Genomic DNA, 27812 nt, shown 5'->3' with positions numbered 1-27812 from the left:
CATTAATCGTGAGCATAGATTAATATAAGGAGGTAGCCTTTTGAGTAAGGTGTAGGTTTCAATTCTGCTCTCTAACAATGTTATGGCCTTGGGCAGGTTAGTGACCTCTTTGACCCTTAGCTTCATTATTAGTAAAATAGGAGAGAACAACAGCTTACTGACAGGTTTGTTGTGGCAATTAATTGAGGAATTTTTTCAAAAAACAAAAAATCAGTACCTGGAACATAATTTATACCCAATAAATGTAACTGGCTAAAATGATTTCTTCCCGTTTCATTTAGAGTTAAGATATGGCTTGTTCAGTGTTGGTGGGAATGCAAACTGGTGAAGTTACTATGGAAAACAGTATGGAGGTTCCTCAAGAAATGAAAAGTAGAACTACCATATGATCCAGCAATCCCACTTCTGGGTATATATCCAAAGGAAACGAAGTCATTATCTCAAAGAGATAGCTGTACTCCTGTGTTCATTGCAGCATTATTCACAATAGCCAAGGTATGGAAACAACCTAAGTGTCCATTGACGATGAATTGATAAAGAAAATGTGATCTATCTATCTATCTCTGCCTTCTACATACACACACACACACACACACACACACACACAATGGAATATTATTCAGCCTTAAAAAAGAAGGAAATTCTGTCATTTACGAGGAGAAACCTAAAAGGTATTACGCTAAGGGAAATAAGCCAGACAGAGAAAGACAAATACTGCATGCTATCACTTACATGTGGGATCTAATAAAAAAATTGAACTCATAGAAACAGAGAGCAGAAAAGTTGTTGCCAGGGGCTAGGGTGGCGGGGGTTTGGGAGAGTTTGGTAAAAAGGTACAAATGTTCACTTATACGATGAATAAAGTCTGAGGATCTCATGTATAATATGGTGACTATAATTGATAACACTGTATTGTATAACTGAAATTTGCTAAGAGAGTAAAACTTAAATATTCTCACTTAAAAAAAGGTAAAAATGGGAGGTGATAGACGTGTTAATACACTCAATGGGGTGAATCCTTTTACAAAGTATATGTATATCAAATCATCATGTTGCACACTTTAAATAGCTTACAATTTTATTTGTCAATTACGCCTTAATAAAGCTCAAAAAATGCAAATTAAAACAATAACAATTTGTCTATCAGGTTGGCATTTAAAAAATATTTATATATGCAGTGTTGATAATGTTTAGGAAAACAGTTTAAAACCAGTGTTGGCAGGAGCATATATTGGCACAATCTTTGTGGGCATGATTCAAGATGTTAAATGCATTACCTTATAACCCAGCAATACACCTGTAGGAATCTATCCTACACAAGAGTGAGGACAAATATGGAAAAATCTTTAAGGATATATAATAGAGCCATATTTGAAACAGTAAATATTTAAAAACAATAAAACGATTTATCCAAGCGAGGGATATGCACATAAATTGTGGTACATCTATAAAAGAAGAAATAAATACATATGTACTAGCCATGATAACATTATCTAGAGAGGGTAAAAAGGGAGCTGGAGAGGGAGGAACATATGTGGCATCAACTTGAGAAGCCATGATTTGGGGTATAATTTCTTTCTTGGTATCTTTCTTGAATGTCAGAGATCACATGAAAACCCACCTAGGAATCTGATGGGAAGTTTGCATCTTTGAAGAAATAAAAACTAGTGATCTGAAGGAGTTGCCACAAAAGGTTAATTTCTAAAAAAACAATTTCTTGCCTATAGTTATAATACTAACTTATTAGAAAAAGTTTTCCCTTCCAGAAGCATCTTTTCAATATTGGAAGAATAATGAATTATTCAAAATGATATTTCTTCTTACAAGTTGCCTGTTAGGATTACTTTTTAAATGTTTTTAATGGTGATTAATTCACTCACATCTCAGCCTTTCTTCAGTGTTCTCAGATCGTGATTAACTTTGGCCCCGTGACAGAACATCAGCTGTCCTAATCTTCAGCATGCGAGCGTGTGGGCTGCATGCGACAAGTGACATTTTACACAGCTGGGATCATTGATACATAGCTATTAATTGGATATCACGTTGCTATTAAGCCACACACATACCGAATAGTAGCCTTGCAAGTCTTGCCATCACTCTCTTGGTGAAAATATTCTTCTGCCACAGGAAAAAAATAAACCTAAACTCAGAAAATGTATTTGCTTGCATAACAAAGACTGCCAGGAGAACCCCATACGTTTATAGATTTACCTTTTCTGAAGCTCAATGTTCTAGAACTATCAGGAAGCACACCTCTATCCAAAAATTGTATCTCAAAACAAAACTCTTGATCTACATAGCAATCATGTTTTAAAATTGGACTTTGCTTTTGAGCGTTATTTTCATGAAGTTAATAGTGTCCCAAGTAAAAGAACGGTGCTGGGGGCTGTGTTACTTAGCAGTACCCCCAAGAGTGAGGAAGTTAGAAAAACAGAGGTGCTATAACGTGACTCTGAAGTGGGTAACGTGTCTCCTTTAGAATGATTTAGAAACTTAAGTCCACTAAATCTACTCTCTCTCAACACGTACTCTTTATATTTAATACACTTTAACCAGGACTGGCTGCGTAATTTGGAGGGCCCAGTGAAGCACGAAAATGCGAGGTTCCTTGTTAAAAAATTATGAAGAATTTCAAAAGATGGTGGCAGCAGAGGACTGAACCAATTGTGGGACCCTTCTAAGTACAGGTTGCACACCCATGAAGCTGGCCCTGGCTTTAACTGTAATACTATTGTTTGCTATTAAATTAACATTGGTGACCTCTTGAAAGGAAAAACAAAACACAACAAAAACATCTGAAATGTGACGAATGGCCAAGGAATACGTCTTTTTGTATTTTGTTCTTCAAATCTACCTCATGTCTGACTCACAAACGGAGATAAAGCTTAGGAAGATCATTGTTCAAAAGTCACTAAACAAAAGTCTGCCTGACGAATCTCATTACTCAGATGAATTTAAGCTGTCACCATCCAAGCCATCAGGGTTAATTTCTCTGCCTGAGGTCACAACTCCCCAGCACTTCTCTTTTTCCATTCCATCTACTACATCTGTAGGCATCTATTTAGAGTTCATAATCTTCTATTCATATAAAGATTCTTGGGAACACTTACAAATGGATAGATAATTGCAATTGAAGTTAACGCATTATCTTCTATTGTCTGTCTTTTTTTTGTGCCTAAACAATGTTTTGATTTTATTTTTAACTTTTCCTTATGAAAATTTCTAAAAATGCCAAAAGTAGAAAAAGTCCACGTGGATCCATCCGTAAGCCTCAACAACCATTATTTTGCCATTTTTCTTTTATTTATTCCTATATTTTCTCCATGACCCTTTTCATTTTTTTGGGGCAGCAATACTTTCAATCAAATTCCAAATATCAAGCCATTTATCCATAAATATTTCAGTATGCCTTAACATTTTTTTCTTATATAATACAATGCATTATTGCTCCTACTAAAATTAGTAAAAAATAACTTATTATCATCTAATACCTAGTCTATACCCAAATTTTCCTTGCTGTCTAAAAATGCATTTTCCTAGTTTGTTTGCTTAAATGAAGACCCGAAAGCCCTCCACACATTATATTTGGTTGTTACATCTCATTGGTTTCTTTAAAGCAGTAACAGCACTCCATCCTTACCTTTTTCCTTTTTCCTTCCATTGACTTATGAAGGAACCGTAAAAATTATCCTAAGTCTTTGGCACTTTGCATTTGACTGATTGCTTCTTGAGGCTTAGCTTGGTCCGTTCTCCCGCATATTTCCTGGAAACTGGACTTCAAATCCAAAGGTTTGATTACATGCGAGTTGTTGTTTTCCTCCAAGCTACTTCAGGAGTGGGACCCCGTACATTACGCTGCCTAATCTCAGGGGCGACATGAAATCTGAAGGATTCGCTTCAGTGAGGCTAAGATACATCAGTGGGGTTCAGGCAATATCAGCCTGATCCCATCACCCTAAAATTTCCCCTCAAAACTTCACTAATGTCTGACCATTTCTTGATGACCTAAATCAATGATTTCATTAGGGGTTGCAAAATGAAGCTTTTCTATTCCTATCATTCCTCCTATTTAGAAAATTTCACCCATCTCCTAAGGCCTTTTGGTTAGTCAGAAGCGTGTCTCCTACTGGAGGCAAGATAAATGCCTACTCCTTCCCTTTAACTCTGAATTTTGAGATAGGAGTTGGTGCCCTTGCAACTTCCAATAGGAAGAGGGCATTTTGTTCTGTTTCTCCAATCCTTGTCTTCCCCCTTTCCTTTTTTCGGTCCTTTTTTGAGCATCATTATGGAATCATGGAGAGGCAGATATATCTCTGTGATTTGATATATAAAATTTGTTTGAAGCCATTGCAGCCATTATTCTCTTTGATGTTCAAATTGTATCCCCTTTTGTCTGTGACAGCCTCTTCAAGCTGGCTTCTAGGTCCCTCTAACATCACTAGCCTTTGTATTGTACTCAGAGGCCACATGCCTGGCTTTGGCGTGTTCATCGATGCTGAGTTGCCAATGCTTCTGGGCCTTTTCAATGGACACAGATGGAAATATCTGTGTTTGAAAAGCGAGGGGAGAAAAGTGTTCACACTAATATTATGTTACCTGTTTTTATTTGAAAGTTTCCTTTATTTATATTTACTAATCCACTTTAAATTTTACCTCAAAGTTCTAATTATTAAGCAGATAAAGCCATTTCTGTTTGGAATCCTAATTTATCCCTTAGTTCAGACCAAACTGGTACACCTCTTTGTCACACAAACTCCCTAAATTCTGTCCAGAGAATTTCAAGATCTTCATCTCTCTTGTGAAGTCCTGAATAAATATCATGAAAAGGCTTTTTTAACCTCCATTATGAATTATTCCTAATGCTTTTCAACCTATTTTCTCTTCTAAGAAAATCAAAGTTTTTCTAATTTTTAAAAGTTTTAGTGTCATAAGTACATAGACTTGGCGATTGACTCATCAACTTTTCTGGTTCTAATTATTCTCGTAGTTCATTTACATAATTAATTCTAATTGCATCTACCACAACTGAATTGGCGTGATTCCGTCTGCATATAATTGTTATTGTGAAGGAATGTGTCCACAATTATTCAGGGTATAAGCAGTCATTGCTTCAGAACTGAGTTAAATTCTAACTGTCTAGGGGTCTCGGAAAGAGTATTTCACACACACCAATACAGCTGCACAGGAATTAGACACTGTTCCTGGTGACAGGTAAAGTCTCAGAATTAGTTTCAGTCTATTAGAAAAGTTATCCAAAAAAGACTCCAAGGAGCCTGCCCTTGTCTAATCTGATTATGCCAGCCTCTTCCTCTGACGGGCAATCGGCTTGTAAATTCAGTTTGAAATGGAAATAAATTAAAGACAAGGTTCAAATCACAGAAGAGTGAGACTCCTCTACATATAACGGACTGTGTGTCTAGAGAACAATTGTATTCGGACTTTCCAAGATTGGTACATAACAGAGCAGAAAATATGATCACCTATATTCAGTAAATATTACATTTATCTTAGTAGCCAAAAGAGAAATTGGTTCACACGAATTAAGGCTGGACAGCAGGGTGCAAGTACAGTGAATTCTGTTTTTATAAAAACAGGAGGGAGGTTTTCCTTTATCTGTTGTTCCATGCCATGCCCTCCAACTGTTTTTCATGACACAAAAACACCAAGAGAGCAGAGCACTATTCAAAATAATGTAGTACTTAAACTCTTTAAATTGGGAGGAAAATCCTGGCTGATATTTTGATCCCAGGAAATGTAACATTTATAAAGGCATGGTTCATTACGCTATGATCACATCTGGAATTGGACTGCTATGAAATCCGACCTCGGTGACCAATTTAATTATAAACCAGCCTGCCACAACTTCAAACATCTACTTTTCAAAACCCAGATGGACAGTTAGAGCTCATTTTTTCCCTCTCTCATTTCTGGAGCTTCCAGATGAATTGTCTGCCTGGTGCAATTATGGCAGGCCCCCTCCTGTACACATCACACACAGGAGCACACCCTATTGACCAGGCTCCCAGCTGATGGAATGATGGTTTCATTTTCATCGAAGAAATAGGAAAAGGACCAAACACTGTCACAATTAAGCTTGCTCATCTGTCATCATAACTCCTAGTGGGAGTGCTTCATCTATCTTTTCACATTCTCTATAATCTGCAGAGAAAAAGGGGTTGAAGGGAAATAACTAAGATATTTTAAAGATATCTTAAAGATAATCTTAAAGATTACCCTTCAGAAAAAAAAAAAACTCCTGAACAGATTTTCTTTGTGTGGAACAAATTACTATACATTCTGAAAATATCCTTTGTTATATGAGTCAATAACGTGTTGGTTCCTTTTAGTTAAAAAGAAAGTCAAAGGTTAAAAGGTTAAAAGGAAATAAAATCCGGGTCAAAGAAACATATTCTAAAGACCATCTTCTGGCATTCAGCAGACTCACTTGGATAAGTAATTCCATCTTTTCTCATATGCTCCACCATAGCCACCATGATCTTAGAGAGTAGCAATAGCTCAATGTGTTAGGAGCTGGTGGCCATGTGTTGCTCATCAGCAGGTAGACCCAGATTTGCTGCTTCCAACTCCTTAGACGTGTGCATGTACTCTACCTCTCAGGCCTGAATTTCTCCTGTGAGTAAGTGGGAATAACATCGTCCCAGCAGTCAAGTGTGAGGATTAAATGAGGTAACACAGTAATCCCCAGGCAGAGTGACTGGTACAATGTAGGCACTCGAGAGGAGGTATTTCTCTTCATATTTTCATAGTAGAATAAGAAAAGGAAAACAAATAAGAGAAATAGCTAAGTTTCAGCGAGCAGTTATCTCAGGTTATATATGTTTTTGCTATCTTCATTCCACTTTATTAAGGTATCAACTTTTGCTCAGAGATTACAGACCATAAGCTTGTGTTTTCATGCATTCTATCCATTTTCATTCTGGCCCTTGACAGTGGGGCTGAGACTGTGATTGCCTCTCAGGATTCAAACTTAATAGTTGTGGCAATAAATGCCGAGTAACCTATCATAAATATATGATTGCAAATTTACCCAAAACTTTATGAAACCTATTTACCTTCTGAGCATGAACAAACTTTCAAGGTCACAGGTTCTATATAATTTAGATATATAGATTTCTATATAAAGAAGAATTTCCTTTATATAGATTTCTATATAAAGAAGAATTTCCTTTAATTTTTACTAAATTTGCTTTTTTTCAATTTTAAGTACAGAATCAACCACCTCACCCCCCCACCTCAATCACAAATAAATATTCATCCAATTCTAGTATTTTGAGATTTGATTAAAACTAACTAGCAATTAACTAAATAAATACATCTGTTTCCCCTGTGTATAAGCTTCATTTTATCTTCTTAAAGGTACAGGAATGTGAGAGGGTTTCAATCTAAAATGGAACTGGAGGATATGAAATGGAAAATCTCATGCATGCACCCTCAGAAGAATGGAACTTAAGAACTAAGGGACGATTTCCCCTAAATGCCTGATTTACAGAAGACCAAGACTTATCTTCTGACCAATGAACATCCACCAAGAAACTCCCCATCCTCGAGTCAATGAACTTACTGCTTGGACTCTGGCTGGACTTCCCCTCTTTGCACTCCTTGCCCTTAAGGCCTGCCTCACACCCTCAGTGGACTCACTTGTAGCTTGCTACAGCATGTTTCCTGATTTTCAATTCCTCTGCTATTCCCGAATAAACTCAATTTCTGGTAATTTGAGGTTGCCTCAATTTACCTCTTTATTTAGGTTGACAGAAACTTTCCGAGAATGATTTTATAATGGAATTAAAAGGAAAAAAATAAAACAGCATCTGAGAGATCGTGAGTCTTGCCCAAGGTCACATAGCTCATTATGGCAGAACTTCTGGCTTTTGTCTTTATAGCCTGGAATCTTCTGATTGCTTTAGTCTAATCTCATTGATGGCTCCTCTTCCCTTCGGTCATTTTAGCTGCTGGCAGTCATTTGACGTATGTACTAGGGATTAGCAGACTCTGGTCTCCTGCTATCCTGCAACCGTCTGGCTACACGGCTTTGGGCAAGTCACCTAGGAAGCGCAGAACTCGCTAAAGAAGTTCTTACATCACCAGATTTTTAAAAAAAATGTAAATGATATCATCAACTATTTATGATCATAAAGATAACAAATATTCCTACAGAAAATTCAAGCAATAGAGAAAAAAACAAAGAAGCAAGCAAAAATCACCAATGTTCTCCAACCAAGAGATAACAATACATATTTTAGATCTCTGCAGACATGCAGATATACTTTTATATAAATGTGATTTTCTCATCCAGGCTATTTAATCACTTGTTCATACTAACAATTTAATGCACACTTTTTTACCTAATAAAAATTATAAAAATTGTAATAACTTGGACTTGGTAAGCTCTTTCTGTGTAAAGTCAAACTTAATGATCAAAATAAATCTTATAGATATGAGTCACAGATAAGATATTTGCTCAAGGGCACAAAGTTGTTATTTGTTCTAACTGGGGTAGAACAAGATTTCAACACAGGCAATTCTGACTCAAGACTCTCCTTTATAGTGGCTGCATTGCATTCATTGAATGAATAACTAGGATTTATTTTAAATAAATACTAATGGGTACCGAGATAGACCAAATATTTCTAATGTTACTAAAGCCTCATTGACGATCATCAAATACATTCTTGTGTATCTGATCAAACACCTCCTTGGATGTAGTTCCAAATACAGAACTTCTGTGTCAAATATGTTATCAGACTGAAGACTGCAATTTTACAGAATCTTCATTCCCTTACATCCTCAACAACAATGCGCGCTGTCAATATTAAAATGAGCAGAGATTTATTTCATTAACTCAAACTCTCTCCTTTGGCATTGTAACTCAGAATTAAAAACATACATTTCCTGTTTGTTTAGGCCCATTCTTTAAAATTTAATAAATGCTTATTAGTGATTTTAATAGTAGGCCCTGTGGGGAAACAAATAGGAATGCACGCTTCATAAATCTCGTAATCTAATTCCTGAAAAATCACCATCTTTGGGCTGTAGTAAGGATCATCTCACCACACTGCTGGTAAGAAGAGTAATATTCTGTGTAGAAATGTCACAATATATACCAAGAATTATTAAATGTTCATATTCTATGGCTCAGTAATTCCACTAGAAGGATTCAATCTTAGGAAAATGACAAGAGATGTGGCTTCAAAATGTTTATCATAATATCATCTGTGAAGATAAAAACAGAAAAAAATATAAAAAATAGACATTGATTATCGACTATGATACATCCATTAAATGTGCTAATATTTAGCCAGTAAAACCTTTGCAATCTTTGTAAATTAGTTTAGTCATGTGCCAAAATATTCTTGATATTTTGAGCAAAAATGCAGTGTAGCTTCTGAGTAATTCTGATCATAAACACAAGTGCTATTGTGAGTGAACACGAGTAAGGCCATCTTGTAAGCAAACATAAGTAAGGCCATCTTGTTACAATGAATCTTAGCTGAAATCTTTCTAGCATGATGATTTCATGATTTCTGGTCCTGATCCTGTGCATGTACCCCTGCTGAGGTTCTCTGATAGCTTTGTTCTTAACAATTCTAATGACTTTTCCCAGGGAATGAGAAGGCCTCCATGAATAAAGAACGTCTGAAAATATTTATCATTGGTGACAGATGAAAAGAACAATAAGAGATCCTGGAGTCCGTCATGCATATTTCTAAACCCTCTTCTTACCGCCCATTTTCCCTATATGACTGCCTCAAGCTTCTGTCATCCTTGAAGACGGGTTTTTGAGACATTTGTCACCTGTTTTCTGATTAGCTGGCTAATCTAATTAAATCCTTTCTCGATCTCTAACTCGTTGTGATTAATTGCCTTAATCATAGCGAGCAGAGCGAGCCCATTGCCCGGTATCACTGTTTGTATAAAACACGAGGGAAATTTGCCCAACGTGTTAGTATTGGTTATTAGAAGATATTTTCTATTTTCTCCTTCTGGCTTTTATGGTTCTGTTTTCTAAATGTTCTATAATCAGTTAAATTTGTTTTATGCAAAAAAGCCCTACTTCAAAGTTCACTTTTGTCCTACCATTGACACATCTCAGAAGCTAAAAGGCCACACTTAATTCTCACTCATTGCCAGTCCTATAAATCACTCAGATGATTTCCATCTTCTCAAAAATCCTTCCTGACCATGTGCCTTGAATTATCAATACCCCTTAATGAGAGTCCTTAGGAAATGTTCTTTCTTGCCCCCTCCCTTTTAGTTTCAGTCTGTCTCTCCCCTTTTTCTTTCAGGAAGGATCACTCCCTGCCCCACTGAATCCTGTGGAAGGTTTAATCAGGTGAGTCTGTCTGTCATGTCAGAGAGTAGCCCATCTCTTGGACACAGAGACTAGTCTAGAGAGGCATGTGACCCAAGGAGGGCCCATCGGAGCCCTTTGGGTGTAGAGGAGCTTTGAGGTCATGCGCTCTGAGTTCCAGGGAGCAGTGACAGTAACAAGCTTGCTTGCCATATCAAAGCAGCCTGAAGCCAAGAAAGACAAGTAGAGCTGAGAGATAAGAGAGAGAAACGCGTTCTTGATGATACCTTGTGAATCCTCAGATTCACCTCTGCCTGAAGCTAGTGCTAGTCCAAAGACTTCTTCATTAGATGGGCTCCCAAATTACCTTTTGTCTGAGCAAGTCTGAGCGTAATTTGTCACTTATCACCAAAAGTACTAATAAAGGATTCAACCAAATGGTGGTACCTTTAACTCTCCTGTGCGGCATTCCTTTTACTCATCTTACTTAATATATATGTTTAGGAAAAGAACAATTCTAACTCATATTCAGTAAGTTTCTCACGTGACCTTTTACCTTGCAGTGACTTAGACTGTATTTTATATATCCTTACTTTTAAAAAATGTTTTAACGTACAACTTAATCCATATCTCTATTAAGCATCACTAAGTTCAATGTTCTGACTAGTTTTTTTGCTTAGCTTGTTGTCAAGGTCATTTACATTTATATCGCCACCCTTCCCACACACCTTGATTCAATCTGCAAAATTAATGAGAATGTTCTTTTCTATCATGCAAATCATTCCATATGATTATTGCTCTTGAATGGAAAAGGACTCAGCAGGGTGGCCTGATATGTGAAGGACTGGCCGCTGCTTAAACTCCATTTTGGTGTTCTCCCATTTTGGGAATGGATCGACCAGTTCAGGGCCCCACAAAGCAAGACAAGCCTTATCTCAAAATGGACAGGGTGGGTCAACAAGTAATTAATTGCTTTCAAGGAAATCTCCTTGAAGCCACTGTAGATTTCAAGTTGTCTCCAGACTGATTAGAAAAGGGACATAATACTGTAATTAAATTGTCAATCACAAAAGAAAGAAATTTGTATGGAGATTCCATTTTGCAAGAGAACTGTGGCACATTTTTGAGGTAGAGTCAATAAAAGTTGGAATCTTGAAAAGATTTGTGGTTTCAAATGTAGAAAGAAACAGAGAAATAGAAAGAAGACTGAAGAGCTGTCAGTCTGATGTAATTGAGAGTGAAAGGAAAGGACTGATGAGGTTTTTAGAAAAACGACCCAAATTGAGAAGCAAGGAGGACATGATGACAAGTAGGGAGATTCCTAGATGTGCTAATCAAGACACAAAAATCATCTCAGAGGAACTGAGGAAGATTTCCTATTTCTGGCACAGACAAGAGGGCTGTCAGGGAATTACTGTGGATAGAATCCATAGGATGTTATCGTAATCAAGTGTCAGCTGAAAGTAAATAGGACACAACCAGAAGCCAAAAGTAATCCTTTCTTGTGGAACATACAAGGACTATTTCTCCACAGCTCTACTTATGTTATCCCTTTATATGATCAGGCAGGACTTGGGGTTGAAGCCAAGGTAAACTGGCAAAAAAAGAAAATTATATTATATATATATGTATATATATATATACACACACACACACATATATATCAAGTGAACTGGCAAAAATATATATCTATATACTTTTATATATACACACACACATATCAGTGACTGTAAAATATATAAACACAGAAAATGACATTTCAGTCAATAATAGACTGTGTATACATTGGTGGTCCCATAAGATTAGTACCATAGAGCCTAGGTCTATAGTAGGCTATACCACCTAGGTTTGTGTATGTGTGCTCTACAATGTTCGCACAACGATGAAATCACCTAACGACACATTTCTCAGGACATATCCGTATTGTTAAGTGACACATGACACATGACTCTGTGTGTGTGTGTATATATGTATATATATATAATACATATAAATATAAATCAGTGACACTAAAAGCCTAAGCCATCATTAACTGGAAGGAGAATAAAATAGTGTGGGCTTAGAAACATCTTAATATTACATTGTGTTATTTTCAAGAGTATGGTAAAATTGTGCACTTGTGATGTGTCTGGTCTATAAAAAGTTTGTAAAACTGGCATTCTGCCACCCTTAATAAAACATGTCTATTTTAAGGCAGCAGTTAGGGTTGGGTGGCTTTCACAGTAGAGATGGGAAAAAACAATTGGTCCCATTGGTGTCAGTGGAGAACTATGGCCTATATTCTTTCCTTTTGTGGCGAGCAAAGTTTCCCAGAAGAAGCAACATGAGATAACTAGGAATACCTTGTATGTGGAGAAAGTGGAGGAACTGGGAACGAGTTTTTGTATTATGATAGAGGAAGAAGAGAGAACGGTGGTAGCCCAGGAAGGTTTCATTTTTCACAACCTATAAATACCTCTCCCCTGTGCCAGCAGATGTGCAAGATTAGCTTGCCCAACTCTGTTCCATCTGTATGATTCATTCGTTCCTTCAGGAAATATTTATTGACTGCCTATAATCTAAGAGGCACAAGAAACAAAAAATTGAGTTTTGCTGCTTGATCATTTCACGTTCAAGTCCAGCACTGGTTTAACAGCTGGTAAATTTGGTATCTTTCATGCAGTAGAGCAAACATAGAGAGGGAACTAGAGAATTTTTCTTAAAAATTTCAGCTCACCTTCAGCTCTATGTCCAAATTTTAATCATTGTCGTGATTAGAGATTAGCAGAGAATTTGTTATTCTCTCATAAAAAGAGCACGTAATAGTAAGAAATGCCCCTCAGCACTGTTATTTACACATATAAACTTGCACTTGACTCGGTGGGTATCTCTTCTCCAAAAGAGAATAGAGGTGATACTTTATTACGGTTTTCTTTGAATAAAACAATTTACATGGATTATGCCCCATGAAAGAGAAGTCCTTTGAATAATATATCATTCTTATCTACATGTCTAGAGCTACAGATTTGAAAGATTCTTGCACTTGGAAACTATAAAATAGATGCATTTGAAGATAAAAAATGATTTTAATAATTCCAGTTCAGTAGAAAAGAATGGCTATGCTGATGAAGACTTGAATTTATTCCTTGCATATCCTTGACCTGCTTACATTAAAGATGTCCTCTAACTATGCACGAGAGTATTAATCTGACTAGTGTTAGGATGTTAGGGAAAAAGCTTTCTTTTTTCTTTTTATCGAGTAGCACTGACTTCATCAAAGTCACGCTTCTCCATTAGTTATAAAGAAATACACTCTGGCTGTTTGAAATTAAGACCTGAATGGAAATCATGTCACATTTTCATGTTCAGACATCTTGTAATTAGAATAAAGCAACACACATCTTGGAATTTCAACAAAGGAGAATTCAGTCTTCTATTACAGATGTTCTTGATTGGGCTCTGTTGACGGGTGACAGTGGCTTCCGGGTTGAAGTTCTCTCTTTTAACCTTCAAAATCATGTCTAATCAATGCATTGATAGTGAAGTTCACATTTTAACATCAATATTCTTTGAAATTATGCTACATAATTGAACTGGAGATGAAGATTGCTTTCTCTGAAAAGGCAAAAATATATCAGGTTCAGGTTTTACTGGAAGCCAATGATGAAAACCCTAGTGCCTTACCCCGTAGAGTTCTTTTATGTCTCATGACAAACCCGTAAGCATCATTAGGCTTCATTTGATTCAGTCTCAGAGAGGCAGAGTGACGGGAGCAATTGATTTGCTCAAACTGCAATTTCACTGTAGAAAGATTAGAAGCCAAATATCCTGATTCTCAGTCCAAGATCTTTGAATGAGAGTATCAACATAATGCTCCTTTTTTTCTTTCAGAGATGTTTTCAGGTTAATTCATAAAGCACATGGTTCATATCGAAAGACTTGAGCTAGGTGTGCCCTTACTGCAGTAAATTATTATTGATCTTTTATTTTTCTGATTTTCTCGTTAGAAAGTAAGTTTTCTCAGGGAAGGAGCTGAACATGTCTTGTCCGCTGACATCCTCAACAGTCAGCCCAGTCCAGCATAGCATGAAAGAGAGCACCACATGTTTTTAAAAAACGAGCTGCTGGTATAGAGAGTAGGATCATGGTATTTGTTCTGCAAGTTTGGCCTGTGTTGCTAGAACAAATAGATGGTTTATGGTTAAGTCAATTGAAAAGTTGGTATTTCATAATTAATCAAGGAACTCTGCCTATTTTATTAATTTTTAAAAATGTTTTTACTTTGTAAAAAGGGCCAGTGGCAGGTATCCCATCTCTTTTAGTAAATATTGTTCATCGACCTAAAATATTCCCACGCTCACTGAAGTTCTTGCAACATCTTCTAGCCTCAGTGATATCAAACACTAATTATTAATATTGCAGCTATGTTAATTGAGACTATTTAACTCGATACTAGGTCCTCTGCTAAGCTCTTTACAGGCATTATCTTATTTAATATTCACAACAATTTTTTTGAGTTAGGCACTAATACTATCTCCTTTCACAAAGAAGGAAAGTGAGAGGTGGAGAGAGTGCATGACTTGGCCAAAGTGACACAGGTATTAAGAAGCAGACCTGGGCAGTGAGGCCAGATCTTTCAGACTCCATGGTTCTAACCAATACTCTGCTCAACAGCAGCCAGCACCAGGGCAAAGACAGGAGGAGAGAGTGGGGAGATACCATCGGAATGGTGGAGGAGGCAGGGATGTCGATAGACCTGGGACTGAAGAAATGACTGGGACTGAAAAGCACCGTGAGAACATCTAAGAGGTCAGGAAGGAGAAATGGCACTGGGCTGAATGGGAGAAAATGAAAGCCTGAACCAAGGCAGCAGGAATAAAGCAGAAGATGAATGACTACAGCTCAGTGACTGTTTGGACAAGTTGGGTAAGAGATGGAGCATCCAAAAGATGCACAGTTTTTAGCTTTGGTGCCTGGGGAGAGCAGTGACACCATTAACTGAGAAGAGAGGGCCACCTAGTCTTGCAGCCATGCCTTCCCAGCAGCCCCAGATGTTTTATGACCTTGATCATCTGATCAAAGTTGAGCTCTTTTATAACTCATTTACTTAGTGGCCTTTATTCTACTCAGTGATAGTCTAATGAAGAACTAATTCCTACCAATTTCCCTCTGCTAGTTGATATTCACTTTTTGGAAGGAGATTTCTGATGGAGATATTTTTTCCAAAAGAGTAACTATCATAGTGAAGATCTCGTCATGATCAGGTCATGGAACAGCTACTAAGGGCTGGCAGGTCCTCGTGTTACTCTCATATTACAACAGCTGATTCTACTATTGGCTCTGACCTTAATGTATGTTAAAAAATATATAAGGTCGAGAGCACATTGAGTTTGCAATTTTTTGGTATATTCTGATGATAAATTTTATTATAGAAACATCTGACAGGTAGCATAGACTTTTAGTGTGCAAAGAAAATGGAATTCTCATAGGAACACATACTGTCCAAGTTTTCTTCCCAATTTTCAGCTTCTCAAGGCTTCTGATGGTATTGGGACCCAATCTGGGATGATTTGCTCTGAAATAAATCCACGATATTCACTAGTGTATTAACGCCTATTAGGGAGCCCTCTTCTTTCTCTCACTCTGTCTTTGAAAAGGCTGTGCATTTGTTTTATATAAATATACTCTATCCATTTCTGAGAGGAGCAAAGTCATAGCCAAGGACTAGTTTGAAATATATTTTTCAGAGACAGTGAGAAAAGTTACATGAAATTCTCAACTTCTGTATTCAAGTCGAATAGCTAGAATCCTGCTCTACTTGAGCAAAGTCTTATTCAAAGCCTGATTCTTGTCTCACAATAGGATGTACATTCTGGGAATTTACAGTTATGTCAAAGAGAAAAATTCTGGAGAGAAGGGGAAAGAAAAATATGTCTCCTTTGGTACATATGCAGACAACATATGCTCTGATGCTTGCCACATCCTGTTGAAACACTGCTGACAGATTCCAAATGAGCAAGAGGGAGGAAGTCAAGAATTAACAAGCAGCTAGGAGACTCCATGGTGAATCATTATTCAAAGAGCAAATGTACTTGGCTATTAAAATAAATGACAAGATGTTTCAAAGAAGGAGACTCGTAGGCCAATTTTCTCAATTGAATGTTTTCAAACACCTACTATGACTTGATACAGTGATAAGTGTCTTGGATGATCTAAAGATGAAACTTACACTGTTTTGCCTTTAAGATAATAAGATAAAATTGAAGGGGATAAGTACTGTAGAGAGATTTAAAGAAAGTACTATGATGAACATGAAAGGACGGAGAGATTAATTTAGATCAATATCAACTAGTTCTAATAATATAAGACTGTTTTTTGGGGCAACTTTACTGTAATACTGCAGAATTATTTGGAGAGTCAAACATCTGGCCATTAGGAACTCTCCTTTGGTATTATGCTAATCTCATAGTTTTATCTTATATTTATGGTACACAGCTTAATACTAAAGCATGTATAAACCAGGAGTTAAGAGTTGTATGAAGAAAAGATTGCATGTTAATTTCTGGTTAAACTTTTGTTTTAACAGATTTTGCAAGTTTCAAATATTCTACTTGTATATGGTGGAAAATTATTTGTTCTTCATGTCAGGATAGAAGATAACTCTCAATTTAACATTTCTTCATGACCTCACTTAAGCAAAAGGGGTCACAGATTAAACTGCCACCCAGCAGCAAATTGTCTCATGCAGGACCTATTTTATTTGCCATCATGTTCCTGATGATATTGGCCTTTGTGGTCAGGCAGGTATGTGAAGTCAATGTCTAAAATGGCACGTAGATTCCTTGTTTGACACGAAGAATAGCTCAAGCTCCATCACAGCAGACAATATGATGGTCAATGTGGTGATGACCCAGTTCCCTTCGCATCCCTTCTAACCAAGTCCAAAAATCTGAACCCATGTGTCTTAGTCCATTTGGGCTGCTATAACAGAATACCATATACTGTGCAGCTTATAAACAACAGAAATTCATTTCCCACAGTTTCGGAAGCTGGAATTCAAAGATCAAGGTGCTGGCAGATTCAGTGTCTGGTAAGGGCACGCTTCCCGGTTCACAGACAGCTCCTTCTTGCTGTGCTCTCACATGATGGAGATGGCAAGGGAGCTCTCTGGGGACTCTTTGTAAGGGCACTAATCTCATCCGTGATGGCTCCACCTTCATGACCTAATCACCTCCCAAAGGCCCCACCTCCAAGTACACATTGGAGGTTAGGTTTCAACATATGAATTTTGGGGGGACACAAACATTCAGTCTGTACCATCATGGAACACTTTCACTGACCATCACCTGTGCTGCTCTTTGCCCAACTGTCCTTCGCCTACAGGAGCTTCCAAGAGTCAGAAGTGCCCGGGGGCTGACATCTTCCCATGGCCCAGTAACCAATGACTGTTAGGTGTGGGAGAATGATAGCCAAGCTCCGTTGTCTCTGTTTGGGACAACTCTAACTCACATTCCAGAGGTCCCTTATGGGGTTGGCTGAGGTCCACTCATTGATCTCAAGGACTTTTGCCCAAGGTCTCCCCTTCCCTTGGTTTCTATCCCTTTCCTATCCTGCTTCCCTGTTTCTTATCACACTCCCATTAATAAATCTCTTTCACACAACTCTTCGTCTCAGGATTTGCTTCGGGGGAACCTTATTTAATACAGAATAATTTCATGATTTAATAATATGGTTGACATTTACTACTTCCAAAAATAATTTGAGGGAGTTACTTATGACACTTTCCCTTAAATTTGTACTCTTTACTAGTCTACATAAACAGTGAACTATAAGTTCCTTCCTATTCGTAAAACCTATCTCGGTACAGCAACTATGGAAAATGGTATGGAAGTTCCTCAAGAAATTAAAAATAGAATGATCATATGATCCAGATATTCTGCTTCTGTGTATATTTCTACAGGATATGAAATCTCTGTCTCAAAGAGATGTCTATACTCCCATTTTTACTGCAGCATTGTTCACAGTAGCCAAGATATGGAAACAACCTAAGTGTTCATCAGCTAAGGAATAGATAAATAAAATGTGATACACAAACATACACACACACACACACACACACAATGGAATTTTTTTTTTTTTTTTTTGATGAGGAAGATTCACACTGAGCTAACATCTGCTCCCAATCTTCCTCTTTTTGTATGTGAGCCACCACCACAACATGGCCTTAACAGATGAAAGGTGCAGGTCCATACCCAGGAACTGAACCCAGGCCACTGAAGCAGAGCACACTGAACTTAACCAGTAGGCCACTGGGGCTGGCCTGACACACAATGGAATATTATTCAGCCATGAGAAAGAAGGAAATCCTGACATTTGCAGCAACATAGATGAACCTTGAGCACATTATGCTAAATGAAATAAATCAGACAGAGAAAGACAAGTACTATATAATCTCACTTATATGCGGAACCTAAAAACATCTACTCACAGAAACAGAGAGTAGAATGGTGGTTTGCAGGGGCTCAGGGGCGAGGGAAATGGGGAGATGTTAGTCAAAGGGTATAAACTTTCAGTTGGAAGGTGAATAAGTTCGGGAATCTAATGTACAGCATAGTGACTACCGTCAACAATACTGCATTGTGTGCTTGCAAGTTTCTATGAAAGCAGAGCTTGACTGCTCTAACCATAACCACCAACAACAAAATGGTAATCACGTGAGGTGAAGGATGTGTTAACTCACCTTATTGTGGTAAACATTTTGCAACATATACATATATAAAATCATTGCATTGCACATCTTAAACTTACACAATGTTATATGTCACTTAAATCTCAATAAAGCTAGAAAAAAGGAAAAATAAAAAGTCAAACCTATCTCGGACTGCCTGAAGCTTATCCTTACCAGTTTAGCAATTTATTCTCTACATAGAAAAGCTCACAGAGTTCACACTATATTAACTCTTGCCGATCTCTTATAAATCTATTCAGTAAGGCTATTTCCAGCAGCAAGCCTCCGTGGGTGTGTGGAGGAAGGGCAGGGAATGGGGTGTGACGGGGCTGAGGCACTGCTAGATAAATGTTTTCCTCCACTTAAACATCTATTTTTATTATTTTCTGGTCCATTCCAAACAACAATATTAAAAATCACTTTTGAGGTTAAAATTTAATAAAACTTTTTTTAAAGGTCTAAATAGCAAAAAAGCTTGCTGCACCACATCATAATCTCACAAAAATTTTGCAAACCCTTCCATATGACCAGAATAGAATCAGAACGACTTTAACCTGCAAAACAATATCTCACATAGGAGCTAACCTAATTAATCAATTTCTCTGACCCACAGGTGGGCAGTGGGACTAAAATAAACCTGAAGCCAGCCCTCCACGGATGTCTGGAGGAAGAGAGAATTCCCACTACACCTCTCCAGCTACGTGATCTGGTGCAGTGCAGCTCTGCAGAGAAGCCAATCACAGCTACACAGGCGCCTGGAGTCATGGGGCAGAGAAAGCCATAAGACCGCATGAAAGACGGCCAACCTTGGGCAACACGGAGGACTGAGACAACACAGCCTAATGACCTTGCGAACTGAAGCCATGGCACCTGAGTAGAATCGGCTCTGATATTAGCCCAGCAGAGAGAGGAACTGAGATGGCTGCTAGCACTGGGATGCCAAAAGGCTGTCCCTTCTGGGTGGAGAAGCTCTGCCTACCAGCCCGGCAGAGACAAGGAAGCCTGGCTCTCCACTTTAGGGCCCCCAAATCTGCACCGTGCAGTGTGTGGAGCACGCAGTTACCACTGCCCACCTGCTGCAAGATCCCAAGCTAAAAAGTAACGTAAAAATTGTTCCCAGAAAAAAGTGAGCAAGAATCTTGAAGATTTGAAGAACATAAAGTGTCTTGATTTCATGCACCAGGCCCTGCCCCAAACCATTAGACCCACTGCTCCACAAGTAAAATTAGACCCAAACCATTAGACACACCTCTCCACAACTAAAAATTCTTATTTTAGTTTCATGGCTGGTGGGGCCCAGACAAGGTTTGTAATTCTTATCAAAAGAAACTCACTGTTTCTATTCCATATGTTAATAATGTGTATCATATTTTTACCCTTAGCTTTTGATGAGGGAAAGAATGGTTAAGGTTGCCCCAAGGAGGGGAAATAGCAAAGAAGCACATTGATATTAATATAATACACACACAGATTAAATGATAATAAAACACAGATTTTAAAGGTCAGTGGTTTTCTCTTAAACTTTCTCATTTCCCTATGACAATAGCCCCGTGAAGTCAGGAGGACAGGAAGTACCCTTCTATACTTTTTACAAAAACAAACAGAGATTCAGAGCAATGCAGTGACTTGGCTCCAGAACAACAGGTGCACAAGAAGCAAGCCTGCACACTGGCAGTTCATTGGATCTCATCTGCTCTTCTTGACACACCATATTGTTCGGGATCTTTGAACATGTGAAGTGGAGCCAATTCTTTAGAAATCCTCTGACTCCAAGGGGAGCAGCTAAAATGGCACCCCTCAAAAGATCTATGTGCATACTGAATTATAAATTATCAGATGTGATAATTCAATCGCCTAAATATTAAAGCATGTCCCAGTATGCTAAATGAAGTCATATTTCATCTTCAGAGCCACAGATATTACTGGTTGGATATATACATAATTCCTGTCTTCTTCATTCCCTTGTTTTTAATTCACTGACTACTGCAACCAACAGAGGTCACCTCAAACAATTTGGCAAAGGCATTCCAAATTGTTTACCATTAATGGTGTAAAAGGTAAACCCCGATATCCTCACTGGTCTCCTGTCTTTTCCTATTAAAACCCATGCTCCATAATCATTCTAGAGTCATCTGCCCAAACATAAATCTGACCATATCATCCTCTGCTTAAAAACACCCAGTGGTTTTCTGTGGTCTACATCCGAGCTGCTTCACTTAGCATGGTACTTGTGGTTTTCTTTGATGGGTTGTGTTTATCCCCCAGCCTCATGTCCTGAGATTCCTTGTCTTGTACAGCACTCTCAAGTAATTCCAAAATCCTTCGGGTCCACACAATTTTTCTCTGTTTTCTGTCACATTTCTCTTCCCCCACCCACTCAAAGCAAACATCTTTTCACCTAATTCTGTGTATTATTTGTGAGACTCATTTCACCTTGTACTTCCTTTAGAAGACTCACCTTATCCCGGCCAGCAGGCATACAAGCCTCTTCTTGTGCTCATCATTCCATATCCACATCTCCATCTTGAAACCGCTTACTCTTTTTATAACTGTGTGTGTGTGTGTGTGTGTGTGTATTTTTTCCTCTTACTAGAGTGGGAGGCCTTGACACCAGGGATGATGTTGATTTACTCATCATCTTTAGATTTCCAGCATCTAGTTTAAGGCTAAACACGTAGTAGGTCCTCAATAAATGTCTGGCTACCTGAGGTGAGGTGAGATTAAATTATTTCCTTTAAAACATTTTCTTTCATTTTTGTTTATATTAAATTTGATCTGTTCTTTTTTGTACTATTTTCCCTTTAACCTTTCCTCCCCCATTCAATTCTCTGCCAATTCTCTAAACTCTTGGCATAAAAAGCAGAATAAACTAACTGATTAGAACAGGCTCATTCAGTTCTCCTTAGCTCTAGGCTTACAAAATAGGTTGAGATAGAAAACTAAAAGAATCCACTTTGTTTCTTTAAAGGTTCCCAGGTGAATAAGTCCAATCAATTTTCTTCTCCAGAAGTCTCAGTGTAATAAAGCCTGCAGAAGGAAATTGATTAGGTATTAGAGCATACATCGCCCACTGAGCTCCCCATCCTTCCTCCCTTTGCCCTTGTTAATCATGCAATAAAGGGGCTGCTTGGAAACATGAGAAAAGCTGTGTCATCAGCCTCACTAATTTCATGATGGCAGAAATCTGCAAGTTGTGTTACAGCATCATTTTGTGGCCACTATGATTCCCATTTTACATCTCTAGAAACTAAGTGATGTGTGTCTTTGTACAGTTGTAACCACAAAGAGGAAATGAATCACGGTTTCTCTTTTCATAGCTCTAAGAATTCGGTTAAAATGTTCTCCTTCTCCAAAATAATGTACTGAGCACATTTCCTTGCTAGTTCAGTCAGAGTGATCAGTACCTGACCACTTTTATATTTGGTTTCACTTGAGAAAAAGAATTTGAGCTATGCATTTATTGTTAGAACTGTCAAAAACCTTAAGTGTAAAAATTTAAATAACTTGTTTTTTTTTACAAAGAACAGGAAGAATTGATTACTTGTATTTATTAAAAAAATAGCATTAGCCATTATCGTGCAAAAAGACATCTATTGCAATTTGCTCACTGAATTGTATAGGTTTTGGCCCTAGGAGACAAAAGACATGGATGGTGTGTCTATTACCAGGGACTATTATCTGTGGTGTTATTTGTACCATGAGCTGCAGCAAAACATCTGACAAAATGCATGCTGATGACCACAGGGGTGGTCAGTGATAAGCTCTTCTCACTGGGTGGATGTTATCTATCACCACTGGTAGAAAAAGTCATTTCAGGCAGTCCTTTTCTGCCTCCCATTACGTGATCTCAGAAATACTACTGGACTCTTCAGTTGGGGAGGAAGAAGCCAGTGCAGTGCAGAGGAAAGAACATGGGCTGTGAGACGGACAGACTTGTTTCTAGGGATTATAAACAGCTGCTTCAGTGATCAGACTCTGCGTAGGTGTCTTGAACTCTACAATCTGTTTCCTCACCTGAAAAATAAGGGTCATAATTCCCATCTCAGTGTTTTTGAGAATGCTGTTAAATTAAATAAGATGGAGTACGTAAAGTGCTTAGCACAGTGTTACCACAAACAGTTCTTAGCAAATGTTTTCTCTTCCTCACTAATGGAAGGCAGAAATAATAACATAATTAAATGTGATGAATTGGAAGAATCATATAAAAATCATACAACTGATGGCTAAGTCACTAGATTAGAAGATTAATGACTGGAATTAACATGGCCAGGAAGCAGGGTAGGATCCTTCCTCTTGTACTTGCAATTTAGGTCTCATAGTCAAGTCTCGGGAAGGTAGTTCTTTGAGTTGTTCAATTCAAATACAGACCAGTAACTCACACTTACACGACACCTACAAGTTGTCCAGTGTACTAGACCCTGGGAACACAGAGATGAAAGACCCAGTGCCTGCCGACCCTCATGAGCTCAGTCTACTAGCCATCAGGAAGGACGGGGAGGCACTAAGGACATTACCTATCTTCTCTTGTCTTCTTCTTAACACGAAAATGTCCCCTGTGAGGGATAATATGTTAAGCTTTCATCAATCAGGAACATTTTAATTTTCATATACTCACAGACTGGAAAAGACTAGAAGCCACATGTTCCAAGTTCCTCACTTGACAGAGAGGGCAAAAGAGGCCTAAAGGAGGAGAATGATTTTCACAAGTTCATAAAATTGGTTTTTGGCAGAAAGAGGAAAGGAATATAGGAATGCTCCTACCTAGCCCTGTGTTGGCTCTACAGCTTTAGACTATTGGCTCAGTGGAAGTCTATGACCTCTACCTGAAAAACACTTCAAAGCATATGCCCTACTTGGGGTGGCTCTTCTCTTGAGGGCAATGTTCACATATGACATCCTGGCGGGAAACCAGCTTTCTTTCTTCCTTGTTCAATTTTCAGAGCCAAAGTCACAGTCGAAGTTGGACTCCAGAGAAGAGAAGAGAGGGGAGGGGCCCCTTATCTCCCACTGAGCTTCTTACCAATTATGACATCATCTTTGCCCCCTGCCCAAGACAGGGCTTTAATATAAGAAGGCAGGGAGCCATTTTGATCATAAACAATTTCTGAAGCATGAAGAGGAAATGATTTTCGCAAGAACTGTGTTTAAGACATCTATGCTTTCTACCTTGGTTGCTTAGAGGAAAATAGCATTAATTCCTCCAAAGAAATGATTAGATTTTAATGGTTTCTTTGGTTTAGATTTTAGTGCAATCACTATGCATGTTTGTGTGAAAAATAGTGGCAAATAACGAGTTTAAAGGTTCAAATAATCTGGTTTTTTTAACCAAGGAAAAAATAATGACTCTTCAAAGTTGAATATTTTGTAGCAGGTTCACCTCTAGATTTCTACTATGGAGCAGAAAACAACAGAATGGTGTGAATGTCCTCTCTCCCTGCTGGAGTGAGAGAGTTTGAAAACTACCATCTCTGCAGGGATTACAACCCAACAGCCTGTTTTTCTGTTTCTTATCTGCTTCTCTCCAAAGAGGGAAGAGAAAACAGAATGGCAATCCCTTTGAACTAGCCCTGGTTCAAAGACTCTAGGATAAATGTTTTGCTTATGTTTGTGATACAAGGAGGAAGTAGTTACTTACAGAATGCACTTAGTCATTACTTCTAAGTCATCAATTATGTTCATTTCTGACATTTCACCTCTTCAACAACTTTTATGATAGCGGCATCTACTTTGACAGTTTTCTGTTTATTCCACCTTTCTCCCTGCAGTACTGGTTTGAAGTTGTATTATCTTTAAAAGGTAAACAACGACTATACTTCTGAATTCTAGCTTCTGAACTATAATGTGGCAAGTAGAATTACATTCAGTATATTTTTTAACAAGAATTAGCAATTAATTTAGTGTTCTGATTATTATTTATATTATGCATGGATCATAGGGGATTCCTGTGGTGACTTCCAGGGAATAAGTTCTCTGGAGACATGGTCTAACCCAGGTCAACACCTCAATAGGGACTGAATCTAGCTGGCACTTAAAGAGGCTGGGGTGGATTGGTTTGCAGTGGAATGACAAGGAGGCAGAACCAGGATATGAGACTGAAAAACAAAATCTGCAATTACGTGGCTTGAGGACTTCTTCCTCTCATAACCACATGGTCATACCTCCTCCTCGAATTTACTAGATCACCCTCTAACACTCGATCCATTCGATTCATGCTCAGGCTTCTTATGATTCCTGCAAGACTCTGGAAGCCTTGGAGAAGAAAGGCTGTCCTGTGCATAGCGCTAGAGTGGCTTTATAAACATTAGATTGGTGTGTTCAGCCTTTGAACAGGGGTCAGCAGGCGTTTTTTTTAAACTTTTCAGTGAGATTATGATAGTTTACAACCTTGTGAAATTTCAGTTGTACATTATTGTTTGTTAGTCATGTTGTAGGTGCACCACTTCACCCTTTGTGCCCACCCCCCAACCCCCCTTTCCCCTGGTAACCACTAATCTGTTCTCTTTGTCCACATGTTTAACTTCCACCTATGAGTGGAGTCATACAGAGATTGTCTTTCTCTGTCTGGCTTATTTCACTAAACATAATACCCTCACGGTCCATCCATGTTGTTGTGAATGGGACTATTTTATCCTTTTCTATGGCTGAGTAGTATTTCATTGTAGATATATATACCGTATCTTCTTTATCCAATCATCAGTTGATGGGCACTTAGGTTGCTTCCATGTCTTGGCTATTGTAAATAATGCTGCAATGAACATAGGGGTGCATGGGACTTTTGGAATTGCTGGTTTCAGGTTCTTTGGATAGATACCCAGTAGTGGGATAGCTGGGTCATATGGTAGTTCTATTTTTAATTTTTTGAGAAATCTCTATACTGTTTTCCATAGTGGCTGCACCAGTTTGCATTCCCACCAGGAGTGTATGAGGGTTCCTTTTTCTCCACAACCTCTCCAACATTTGTTACTTTTTGTTTTGGTTATTTTTGGTCTAGAGGTATTTTAAAAACATATTTTTTATGCAATTTGGCATTTAGTGCAGTTTGAGTTTTTGTAGGTCCTCTTTTAAGAAAATTCCTGAATGCCATAAACTAGTTGATTTACAGGACTATGGTATATATGGAAAATGTTACAGTCCCATTTTTTCTACCAGTAATGCTTTTAAAGATCTTGGAATGCATCAGGATGGCTGTGAAGAAATGAAGGTATAGGACAAGCAGGAGATGAAATGAGAAAAAATGCACCACACAGACCAGAGAGAGAACCCAAAAAGCATTCCTAGAGGTTGCAAAAACACTTTCAAATGTAGAAAGAAAAGAACCGCACACTGAAGACTGAATGAGGTGAGGTGAAATGGACCAACATGTTTACTCGATATGAAAAGCTGGCAATGTATGAAATATGGTTACTTTTAGCAACAGCATCGGATGTAGATTGTTCCTTTTTCATGTATGTTATGAGTAGAGTGTTGAAACTACAGTTCTAGAGAAAAATATAAGGTCTGTCATTCTGGGGTGAAAAAGTCTTTCGGTCTACAAAGAGACCACACCTCCTTCTTTACCAATGTCCCAACAGAGATGAACTTAGCGACACTGAATGTTAACGACAAAAGCAGAGTTGCACTTTTCCAGGTCTTATTTCCATTTTTATTAAATTTCTTCCTTGCCCCAAACCTTTGAATTTCTTTCGGCTTGTCCTTATTTCATTTCAGTCCCCAGTACTGTGAATCAATGCTAATTTGGCTGTCCAGATGCTATTACACATGCTGTTTCTCATCTCCCTTTGCCTGTTTGCTGCCTTTAATATTCGGAAATATCTGTGCATAGGAGTTGCTTCTCATTGATCAGATTTACTTTAAAATATCTTTGATTTAAAAAAACAGACAAGAAAAATCTTCATGGCATAAAGGAGGGAGAGTGGACATCTAGCGTCAGCCACTTACTGACTGTGGAAAGTTTGAGAAGTGACTTCATCTCTCAAACTCTGAGTTTCCTTATCTGCAAAATGAAGGTGTTGGAGCTGATAATCTTGAAGCTCCCTCCAGAGCTAACAATCTTATTTTTTGAGATAAAAATCAACATCGGTCAGTCAGTGTGATGTGAGTAAAGCGAAAAAGTAGAATATCTACGGCCTTTTTCACAGAATAGCAGAATCTTAGCCTGTAAGGGATCTTACAGTACTTCCAGCTCTCCTTTATTTTGACATTTGGGGAAAATGATGCCCAGAGAGATGAAATGACTTGTGACACAACTATACAATAGCAGGAACGGTGATTTAATATATTACGTATCTATAAACAATGCCCTGGCGGTCTAGGGGTCAAGAGTCAATGATTTTACCACTGTGCCTGGGTTCGTGTCCTAGTCAGGGAACCACACCCCGAGTCTGTCAGTTGTCAGACTGTGGTAGCTGTGTGTTGCTGTGATGCTGAAAGCTATGCCACTGGTATTTCAAATACCAGCAGGATCTCCCATGGTGGACAGGTTTCAGCAGAGCTTCCAGACTAAGACAGACTAGGAAGAAGGACCTGGCCACGCACTTTCAAAAAAGTTGCCCATGAAAACTCTATGAATAGCAGCAGAGCATCATCTAATACAGCCCAGAAGGCGAGAAGATGACCTAAAAAGACCAGGCAGTGTTCTGCTCAGCTGTCCACAGGGGCACTAGGAGTTCAAATCTATGCAACAGCACTAACAACAAAAATAATGCTATGAGTTTCTGCAGACTTTAATGGTTTAAGCGATAACACTATTTGGCAAAGCTCATAAATGTGTCATTAGGGGTTTGGAAGTACTAAAAG

At 38.2% G+C, this 27812-nt stretch overlaps 1 protein-coding gene and 1 long non-coding RNA gene across 2 annotated transcripts in view; both read right to left on the bottom strand.

The window, feature by feature from the left end:
* CNTNAP2 (contactin associated protein 2) overlaps positions 1-27812 on the bottom strand; it is a 1871069-nt gene that overhangs the window by 526980 nt on the left and 1316277 nt on the right. The window lies entirely within an intron of this gene.
* Positions 21759-24022, bottom strand: LOC139082930 (uncharacterized). The gene is made up of 3 exons (XR_011539303.1): positions 23778-24022; positions 23632-23696; positions 21759-22043 (listed from the first exon to the last, which is right to left on the bottom strand). It is a non-coding gene; the product is annotated as an uncharacterized lncRNA (long non-coding RNA).

Source organism: Equus przewalskii, chromosome 4 (assembly GCF_037783145.1).
Source record: "Equus przewalskii isolate Varuska chromosome 4, EquPr2, whole genome shotgun sequence".
NCBI classification, from domain to species: domain Eukaryota; kingdom Metazoa; phylum Chordata; class Mammalia; order Perissodactyla; family Equidae; genus Equus; species Equus przewalskii.
Note: the sequence above shows the minus strand (reverse complement) of the source record. Positions and strands in the feature narration are given on the sequence as shown.